At 38.8% G+C, this 11,441-nt stretch overlaps 1 protein-coding gene across 1 annotated transcript in view; it reads right to left on the bottom strand.

Moving 5' to 3' along the window:
- Window positions 1-11,441, bottom strand: part of MAST4 (microtubule associated serine/threonine kinase family member 4) — a 216,875-nt gene that overhangs the window by 103,171 nt on the left and 102,263 nt on the right. The window lies entirely within an intron of this gene.

Raw genomic sequence — 11,441 nt, 5'->3', positions numbered from 1 at the left:
CCTCGCGTCCGCCTCGCGTCCGCCGGCCGCCGCTCCGCTCTTGCCGGCCAAGAGCACGCGTTAACCGTGGCTCGCGTAGCCTAAATGTCCAGCATGCATACGTGCTGCGTACGTGACTGCTAGAGTTCCACCTCTCCTAGCAGAGCTGGCCGTGCAGGCACTTAGTTACTACTCCCACGGGGCACCCGCCGCGCCGAAGACCAGTCTCAGCACGCCRGGACACCAGCCTCCATTACCAGCTCTTGCCCTTTGAAAACGCTACCCTAACACAGTGGCTGGCATAAGAAGGGCACAGAAGGACTTTACAGACCTTTTCCACTCAAAATGGTGACCTAATCACCAGGTACTTTGAGTCATTCCCTCCTGACTTTCTTCCTTTGGCTTCCTTCTCTTTTCACCATTCCCTTACCCCAGCTACCTTCCAGCTTAGCTGTTTTGCTTTACTGATTTTTCTCCATCCTTCCACCTTCACTTTTCTTCTCATTTTAGCTCCATGTGTTCTGGCTCCCAAGTTCAGTCTTTCCACTCCCAATTCCAGCATCACCTTCAAGCTCACTCTTTTCTCCCTCTAGAGCACTATCTAGACAAGTATTTCCCCCCACACCTCTGCAGTATACAACTACATACAGAGTTTCTAAAATTTACTACTGTACTGCAGTCGCATTCAGTAATGCCAAATTCTGGTATTCAAAAACAGCAGCAGTCACATATAGAAAAACATTTCCTGTGGCTTCAAAAATGGTGAGGTTTGTTTTAACATACTTCAGATTTCTATTGGCCTTTTAGTTTGTCTAAGGGTCGCATAAGGGTCACATTTACTGTTACAGAGAGAACCCGGCAAGTTTTGTGCTGAGAGTGTTTACTTAATAAAAGCAAGAWTCCTGCATAGTCTTAATGCTTCAGGAGCTGTGGCCTAGAAAAACACTGACTACCATGATAGCCAGCCACAGAGCTTCCTCTGAGAGAAGCTGGGCAACACTCTGGTTAAATCACTACTCATCTGGAGTAGTGGTACTAAATTGTGGGAAGCAAAGAAAAAGACTGATGTAAATACAGSCTAGTACCGAGATGAGCTGGAAGGGCTTTCATGACGGGCTGGAGCAGGAGGCAGCTCTAAGGACAGCAGYTAGGCATGTAACAGCATCTAAACATTAGTCTATATTTTGAAAAGCCTCCAGAACTGCTCATTGCAAGGAAGGCACTAAAATGTCCTGTAACTAACAAACTAAAACACGTTTCTTTCTAGGTTGCAGAGAAACACTGTCATGGGTTCTGGCTTTTGTACAGCACATGAACAAACCTTATCCTATTCAGAGGATGCAGAGGAATACAATAAAGAAAAAAAATCTTCAAACACATAACGAAATGGAAGACAGTTAGAAGATAGAGTAAGAAAGAAAATGTTTAAAATAGGTTTAGAGAGGCATTTAGTAAGGTGTTCATACAGCAATTATCACCAAAGACACTAGTATAAACCACCAGCAGACATGACTTACTGACATGCCACTATAGCCAAGCTCAGTTTGACACAGATCAAACAGAAAAGCAGCATCTAATACTTCTCTAAAGGTATCTGGTTTTTAGGCAAAGATCAGTTATGGGAAGGAGGGAAAACATCAGCCAACATCTAGTTCACAAGTCAGATTTTCTTGTTCAAACTGTATTGGATGAGTAACTGAAATAGCTGCAGAAGCCAGTACTCAGGCCAGCCTCCACTCATGTCCCCTCTGCAAGGGCTAGGCAGGACTGCCCTCCTCACTCAGCCTATATGCCTCTCTTTCTATAATTCTTTGCGTTAATGGATAGGTATATACACCTACAACAGCCAGTAACATAGCATGAAGTTTTAAAAGTTCATATGAAGGCAGATATGCTTGGGTAGCTTTCATTCTTAAAGCTCCTACTGCTTAAGGAGAGAATTACCAATGCTCTGCACTTGAAACATTTCCTCCTTCACCCTCTCTRCTGCCTCATCTTCTCTGCTCTGTACACAACCTTTGCTTATAATTTGCATGTTTGCAGAAAGAACTGTATGCAATGATGACTAGGCTACTGTATGTGTTTGATGTGGTGAACAGCACTAGGTAAAGAGTAACAGTGAAGTCTTCCACCTATCATGAAGAAAAAGCTTTAGTGTCCCCATCTCGCAGACAAACTCCCTCCCATCCCCACCCTTCCCATGAGGCAGTTGAAGGACCAACTTCCCTCTCTTATGAACAAAAACAGTTCAGGTACCGTATCTCAGTCACATTCTACCAAATGCACCATATGTGATGGTGGTGGTATGAGCTCAAAATTCATTTTATAGTAAGGCCAAATATTAACAATCTTTTCTCCTGCAAGTCTAGGCTGTAATTCAACTGAGGATTTCTTTGCAAAAGTCTCTACCACTTTATTAACAAAGATCTGAGGCACCCAATGTCAATACCTATCCTAAAATATTTTCAAAAGCGAAGCAACCCTAATTTATCATTCTGTTGGCAAAGACTCACCTAAAAAGTTAGATTGCCACTTGCCTTYAGACAAATTCTGGTAGCAAAAGTATAGCCTTCTATAGATATTCAAAGCCTGCCTAGATTCAACCCTGTCTAACATGCTCTAGGTGGCCCTGCTGAGCRGGGAGGTTGGGCTCTCCAGAGGGCCCTTCCAACCTTACTGATTCTATGATTCTAACTGGACAGATGATTGTCCTTAAAGCAACTACATGGACCTAGCTATTGCAATACACATTTCATGATCTGGCTGGCTACATTTTTGCAAATGTAGAAAGGAAAAGAAATTTTAGATAAATTTTCTGTCCATTTGTATAGCAACACAGAGTACCGTAAATAATCACGTCTGAATGCCATTCTGTGGTTAATACTGCGCATGAGTCATTTCAAGCTGTAGGGTCTGATGGCCATCATCAAACCCTTACAGTGCTGTTTCTAAACCCTGCATAGACTCTGCACAAGTAATAGCTCCCAGAATTACATGACCTATGGAGTCAGACTTAGCTTCACCTTGACTTTCTGTGTAGAGCTGTTTACATGCACATAATCCTGCTAACCAGTCAGGCTGTTAAATACAGGCCATAATGAAAGGAGTCTTGAAAAATTATTTTTCTGATATGCTTGGTGGACATTCGCACATTGAGGTACTACTGAGATTTTGACAGAGGCACATAAACGAAAGTAGATGTTGAGAAGAGTCCAGCATAGTCCCACAGCAACCTTACATATATAAGCATGCTTCATAGAGSGAAAACTAGCCCTTACTTCAGAGCACAAAATGCAAATGATGCTGAAACTTCATAATGCACGACAGCCTCCAAAAGGGTGTCTGCAGTTCGTACTTTTGTTTTTCCATGCCACAGAAAAGTCTGATTTCAAAGCAAGTATCTCAAGGGAGAGAAGTTTCACAAGCTAGTGAARCTGGTGCAATGTTGCTATTCAAGCTGCCACCCTCTCCCCCAGCTCAGTGAGCTGAGCCAGGTCAGGAGGGACAAGAGAGCACCTGGCCCAGCCCAAAGGGAGCAGAGGGAGTGCGTGGCCACCGAGGAAGATGGGCCAAGGAGGCAGCTGCTGCCAAAGGAGCGTCCTGCTCCCTGAAACCCCCCCCACCTCCTTCACCCCACAGTCTGGCAGTGTGCCATATCCCTGCAACAATTCAGCAAGCAYAAGCTCAACAGCCAGGTGGGTTTGGGGTCGGGAAGAGGTTCCTTTGGTTTGGTTTTGGTGTGTGTAAGAGAGATAACCAGCTAAAAGTACAGCTGGACAGAAAATCGCATAATGTAAATGACACCATGTTCGTAAATATTTAAGGGCTAAGTTATTAGAAACAAACCTACAGCACACTGATAAACACATACGTGACAATTAAATTATATTCCCCTGCAACAAAATATTATATACCCAGCTACTGTGAATGTCAAATTAAAAATATTTAGATAAATTTGTAGTCGACATTAACATTAAAATCAAATACAACAGTTGAGAACCTGCAAGCTTACATTGTTTACTGTCTTACATTTTCCGTTGCACAGCCAACCCAAAATGAACAAGGAGCTCAGGAAACTCCATCACTTACGAAGTGCTTTACAGTGCAACTTTTCACAAAGCATTACATAACAAGAACAAGCAATAAAGATCATTAAGTTTTCCCTTTTATATTTACTTAAAGATTATAAAAACGCCACTCAAGTCAGAAAAAGTGAATAATCCACTGTTGCTTTGAAGAAAATTAGATTTACAAAAGCAAACTTATACAAGGCATCCTTTCTCTAAGAAAGATTCCCTTTCAATACATAAGCAAAAAGATTTCAAAATATCAACATTTATTTCCAATGATTAATAGGAATAAAAATTCTTCTCCAGAAATGTTTTAATATGCAACATTAGTATGTATGCATMTTTTAAGTACCACTACAAAATACTTAGGAAGTTGGTACGTCTTTAAAATAAAATCATCAAAGTACCAATACAAATTAAGATTTTACATATAATATTCCAATGGCTTTCTTTATTCTGATCATTAAATCAATATACATTATAATTTTTCAAAACATATACAAGGACTGTTCTGGACTCACTGCCCCAAAGCATTACTAAAGCATTAAAAACTGCTTAGATTCATAGCAAGCCACACACTGAAAGTTTACTAATAGTAGTACAGATAAAAAAAAAAAAAAAAACTTAAGTATGTTACAGATGAGCAAAATCCTAACAATCATACAGGCTTAATACTGTAAGAGAGTGTAAATATGTAAATAATGAAAGAAAAAGTTTAAAGTAATTGTTGCCTTAATGTTCCTCTTCTTTACCCATAAGAAAGTAAGATTATGTAATCACATCTTCAGGTGACAAATACTTATTCTATCAATAACTTAGGGGATTAGATGTCAACTGAGGCTGCAGACTRAAAAGAAGAGGAAAGGTTAGCTAATTTTTTTAGTCAGATAATTATTTTCCAAATTATAGGAAAGGAACTGGCCAAGGTACTCATTCAGCTGTGGCTATTTTCAAAGTGTTTTAGAATATCTGGAAATTCTACAATATTAAAAATGAAGTCATCATGTCATAGCTGTACTTTGAAAGAATAAGRAGGATAGCTATCAGTAATGAATTCAGGTATTCATCACACTTAGTGTCACTAGATACAGTTTTATACATAAGCCAGTTTGCCCAAACAACGATCACTTTTCACTGAGATTTAAAGTCTGGTTAATAAACCTCTGAGTTGACAATACATTGAGACATTTGTAAAACATTTAACCTGTGACTATATCATGTTTAAATAAGATAATTAGCACAATGCAAAAGCTTATGAAGCTTACAGAAAACATTAAAATCCACCAATAGATTTCAAAAAGTAACTGCAGATAAAACTTTTTCAGTGGATCATCAGTGGTTTACTAGAATTCAGTACTGCTATCAGTGATCTGGAAGAAATAATACCCCTTCCAGTAAATGACAAAAAAAAAAAGTGGTAAATAACGACAAGAACAACAGAGTTTGTCAYTGGATAAAGCTGCCTTGTTTGAACAACATACGAACATTGCCAGACATGAAGTTGTACCAAAATAAAATAAAATAAAAACAAAAACTAAAATAAAAAACAGGCCCAACAGATGTAATAGGAGTCAGGATTCTGAAAGACAGGGACAATGAGACTTCAGGTACTATCATAGAGAAGCAGCTGAGTAGGAGCTCCTAATGTGATGTTATAGCTGAAAGAACAAATACTCCACCACARGCAGGAAAATCTCTCATGGGAGTAAGATGATACAACTACTGCAGTGAGCACTGGGGGATTAGAGTATAGTTAGCTGTGACATCCCCATTTCACAAAGACTTGAAAAAAATCAGGAGGCATTCAGAAAAAAAAGTATATATACATAGATAGATAGATAGATAGATAGATAGATAGATATATGAATGATAATGAGACCTGCCATTCTATAGTATAAGGCCTGAAAAGCTCAATTTATTCAGCTTATCCAAGCCTAAAGAGTAAAAGTACCCCCATCCAGAAGAGCAGAAGAGAGAGGCTGTAAGCATACTGAACGCCATCTTTGTCCCTCCTCCAAACATGTTAGAGAATCAGGAGCTCAAAAGCAAAACTTAAGATGATAAAAGCAGTTTTATATTATTTTAACCTTACCCATTGGAATACAGTGGATTTCCCATCACTATAAATCTTAAAGATTTAAATAACTTTCTACCTAAAAAAATATTTCACACTTCAAACAGGAATTATAGGATGGATACAAAAATTAGTAGATAAGGTTTTGCACCCTATTTTATATAGGGAGTTAGACTACACAATCTTATTGGTCTATGTACTAATTATTTCTATATTATTCTTAACTACAGTATTTGAAATCTTGCTCCCTCTAGTGGCTGATGCTTATGTTTATTACCTTCTACAGAATTCACACATGATTTTCACTGTGGGATGTACAGTGTGAAAATAAGTTGCAGAAATCACTGAAGGGAAGAAAGTGTTTTGTGGGTGTACAATGTATATCTGCCAAATTTTTAAGTTTACTTAGAAACATTTATAAATGCATGCAAACATTATTACTCTAACTAGTTATAAAGTAATACGCAACATTCAAATTAACCTCCCACTACTGTGATATACAGCTCATTTAAATATATGCACTTAGGAAAAATCAAGGGTTACTGGATCTGGTCCCATTCATAAAAAGTTCTTAAAAAATGCACAATATTAATTGGAATTTCGATATATATTGTGCAACCATCCACATCAGCCATATAAAAGTGTACCAGGCAAGACTATTTTTTAATCCAACATTTCACATCTATAGTGGAGAAAACTATGTTAATAACTAGGCCATTGTACATTTGCTCTGGTCCCACAGATTACCTTCTCAATCAGAGCTAATTCAGCAAACAGGCAACCTAATGGGAAAGTATGARAGAGCAATTTCCAATTTTCATCACTAAATTTACATTTATCTTAGCAAATGGAGAAAGCATTACTATAGTTCAGAAGGACTACTTTATATGATAAGCAACTCTAGCAAAACAGAAAACGTCTGTGAAAAATTTTCCAGGTATACCGGTGCTTATACCTCGACTTCCTATCACAAATGTCAGAGGAAAAAAATATATTGTATTACCCATCCTGCTTTGCTTTTCCTCAAGTGCCTTTTTTTGCCAGGACTTAACAGCACCTCAAGAGGATCATGCCTTTTTTTTTTTTTTTTTTTTTTTTTTTTTTTTTTCCAATGAGGCATTCACACACTTAACAGACTTAGTTCACTGCACTGGCCCAGGCCATTTTACATACTGAGATCTTCTCCTGCTTTCAGACATACAGCCATATCTTTCCTTGCATCTTTTAAAAATCCATAGCCACAGCCTACATTGTGAATGGCATGATATTTAAGGCTAAAGGTGAAGTTTCCTACATAATTTCTTAAGAAAATGTGAATACAACCATTCTCCTAAAATAGTATGCACTTAGCTATTATTATATAATCTGCATAATAATTGCAGTCAGCTAAGGCAGATTTTGTGAGAAAAATTCTTAATTATAGAATAAAATCACATTCTTAAAACAGGAAGTTGTATTAAGAAATGTGTTCCTTAAAGACTAAGAAGAAATAACTCTAGTAGACTGTATCAACATTCTACATATCATAGAATCTTTCTGCATCTTTTTAACGTTCAAATAGTCATATCAGACCTTTTCTGTCTTTACTAGAGAAGACATACTGTTTAAAATAAACTGAGTTTGAAATACATGTATAAAATAACTGTTCAGCAATGCTGAGGTTTTGGGGGCTTGGGCTTTTTTTCCATATGTTAAAAAGCTGTTAAAAAGAAAATGCAAAACCCAGCACTTCAGCTGTCCTTCCCTCCGATGTAAGTGCAGCAGCTTCTTATGCAACCACAGAATTTTGGTTGGAGAATCCCACACAACGCCCCCCTACTAGAGGGGTGCTGCTCATCAGATAGACATTTTCTTGTACTCGGCTCTGCTGCTGGCCACCCCACTGCCCTATTCCACCATTTAGAACAGACTTGGGAGATTCTCTGTGCAAAAGCCAAATCAACTTCATACGCTGATGAAAGGTATAGGGAGGCATTGTGCTGGAGATCAGCACAGTCCTCGTCATCACAGATGAGAAGCACTCAAGCTTGTCAGACTCTAAATAGATTGATTTTGATTATATTGAAATTAGAAGCAGTTATTCAGTATAAATGCTGTCTGCACCGAGACAGAAAAGTGCATCAGCTGATACACTTGCATACTGAATGTCCTAAACTAATTGCCAAGTCAGCACACACTGATGGCTACAGATCTGTTAAGTATCTCTCAGAGCAAGGATATTAAAATACTCCTCTCCCACATTAGCAGGTACTATGTTCATTTCAGGTATTTTAAATACCCAAATTATTTTCAAATCCTGATCCATTTCACAGTAAGTAAAAATAAGGTGCTAAGAATTCAGAGCTTTGTGGTATACATACCAGCACAGTAGCATTTTCCAAGCTTTTCCTTGTACTCATCTGGTTTCATGCTTCAGCTGATCTAAGTGATTGATCTGCTGTCAGCAGAGCGGCGTGTGATAGAGCACCCCATGCAGTGCAAGCTGGCAAATTGGAACTTGGGGACATCAGATGTTAAAAGGGGAAACATTATGTTTAAAGAATATTATGTGGACTGCCCGTTAACATTACCCTTGGTATTTCAGGCAATGAGCACACAGCTCTGCAAGTTGATGGCATCTTTAAATCTCTTTACACATCATCCTTAATGATCTCCTAGTCAAAAGGAAAAAAAAAATCCTGTTATAGCACACATTCTACAGTTTCARTCTGAATTTCTGAATAAGCCTAATTACATTAAATAAGAAAAACCCAGACCTTCTGGACTCCTTGAGCTGAAACAACTGAAGGCTTCCTTAACACCTCATGTTCTATACTGTTTTTTCAACAATAGAGGAACTATTCTCTCAAAACGTGCTGTAGCTGAATACTCCAGATTCCACATGGAAATGATACAGTTGCTGAAACAAAGGCTACTTGAAGTAGTAAGATTAACTATGTAGAAAGATTATAAGATTTTCAGAAATAAAATGAAAACCAAGCATCTAAAGGTACAAGAAAGGTTAACAAGATCTTGGTTATTTATGCGTATCAAAATGTGAGAGAAGACCCTTGAAATGAAGGACAAAATACTAAAAGTGATCTAACTGCTCTAAGACTGGGTGTTATCTAGTTATTTAATCTCTGTGCTTCAGTTCTCCAGCTGTAAAGCAAAGATAATAATGCCTTCCGGCTTCTCAGGAGTGCAGTGAAGGTAACGCCACAAACATTTGCATGAAATGTTCCGAMACTAAAAAAGGCTTAAAGAAAAGTAGCATACAATAGCAGGGAGATCTTCAGGCTAACCAGCGCAGAAATTCAGAGGTACCAAATTATTTCTACACTACCCTCCTTGCTATAAGCAAAGGCTGTAKGAGCACAAGTTGAGCAGGACTAAGATGAGTTAAACAGTCTTAAATCTCTATTCCATGCACATCAGGGAGAAAGACAAGAGTCAGGGAAAGTAACATGACAAGCCTCAGACTTCCACCCTCCTCACCTCCAAAGATGAGTACATGTATTTCTTTCTAGCTTTATAGGACTGAGAGTGCCCATCAACCTCCTGTAACATACAAACTGCAGCCAGCACCTCCACCATYCCCAGCACCCTGTCAAAGCCATGTAAAACAAGGTGTGCAGGATCAGCATGGTCCATGCCAGCAGTGCAATGCCAATCCAGGAAAATTCTATCAGTCATAGATGAAATAAGAAAATTAGCTACTCGGCATTCAAACAGCAGTTCAAACCACTGTCTGATGGTCCTAATTCCACTGATATCAGACAAACTGATTATTCCATTCACACAACTGCAGAGGATGTTTGTTTCCTGGAATATCCATAACCTGATACAGAAGGATTTGAATCATTTATCACTGCAAAGGTACATTGCTTGTATACCAGCAGTCAAAAAAAAACACAACTTCAAAACCCCGCATCTTCCAAATGACCTCTTTAGCTATCTACAACCACATCTGAACATGGCTGACCATGGATTTTAATGAACCTGGACTACACGTGTAAAATTATGTCTGTTCAGCATATTAATTTACATCTATATTCTGAAATTTTTCTGGGGAGGTTCAAAAATAATGCATCACTTCGATCTTGCAAAATATAAAGGAATAAACAAGGCTCAGTATCAACGAACAATTATCCCAAGATATTCCACTGTATCTTCATAAACACTGTTAACAACATGATTTGACTCAATTATAAACGCTACTACTGTCCAATGCTTTTTTTTTTAATTCACCCATCAGACAAAGATATAGCCTATTCTCCATCTTGCATACTTCTATACATGCAGAAGGAGAGAAAGCTTCATCAGCCCAGCAGCAGAAGTGTGCTGAGAACCCAAGTGTTCACCTGGCAATGAAAGTGCTTTATGGAAGACAGCAGGAACAACATACCAGACTGCTCATACTGAGACACACTAGCTTGGGCTGACATGTATTACCAACACCAGCACACATCATCATCCCTTCCTCTCATGCACTACTTCTATTTTTAGAGTTATTTCCAGGTTTTATCAGTCTGAGAGGTCACACAGCATTAATTGCCTTCTCAAACTCAATTGTTTTCCAAAATACTTGCCAACAAAACTACAGTAGTTTCAGACTACAACCTCCTAAAATATGACAAAAACTTTATAGATTGTCATTGGTGTACTTTGAAGCCCATGAACATGTTTTTTAAAGTCTTTTATTGTGTGAAAGTTTTAGGCTTATTTGTAATCACTGCACAATTCTGTATCAAATGGTCAATTTGTCTTCCTGGACATCATGCCAAATGGCAAGAAGTATCATGGCATTTCCCATGTAAGAACCATGCTTGAAACAAGTCTTCCCCTAACTCTCCAAGGTACCTCCTTGTGACTGTAACTTCCTGCTGTGTTGCCCTGAGGTTCTGAACTCCCGTCAGCTTTGTTCAGCTGAAGCACTACAGCACCAGTGCTGGTAACTGCACTGTTCCCCTTCCAGCCTCAYAACAGTCTCAGCAGTCCCTCCTAGCAGCAGATCCTAAAGAACAGAAATAGCAGCAGCCATTACTCCCGGTAATTAGGGCAAGGAGGAACCATGCTTTTGCTCTATGACAGCAGCTTTCTTCCTGCTAGAAAAGGATTTGCAGGCCTAGCTCATTTCCTCCCATGGCCACCAGAGCTAACARACACTGTCTCTGAACGTGCTATGGATACGAGCACTTGACTGCTGTAGTACAAGCCCAGAAAGTTACAGTGCTCAAAGCCACACAWCACAACACACACCCAGGACAACACAGTACCATGTTAATACTGATAGTGTTGTCACACACTAACAGAGAAAGCCTACCACATATTGACAA

The sequence above is a fragment of the Rhea americana genome, unplaced genomic scaffold (assembly GCF_003343005.1).
Source record: "Rhea americana isolate MKP2758 unplaced genomic scaffold, rheAme1 scaffold_77, whole genome shotgun sequence".
Lineage (NCBI taxonomy): Eukaryota > Metazoa > Chordata > Aves > Rheiformes > Rheidae > Rhea > Rhea americana.
This window is presented reverse-complemented; position numbering and strand designations above follow the sequence as displayed.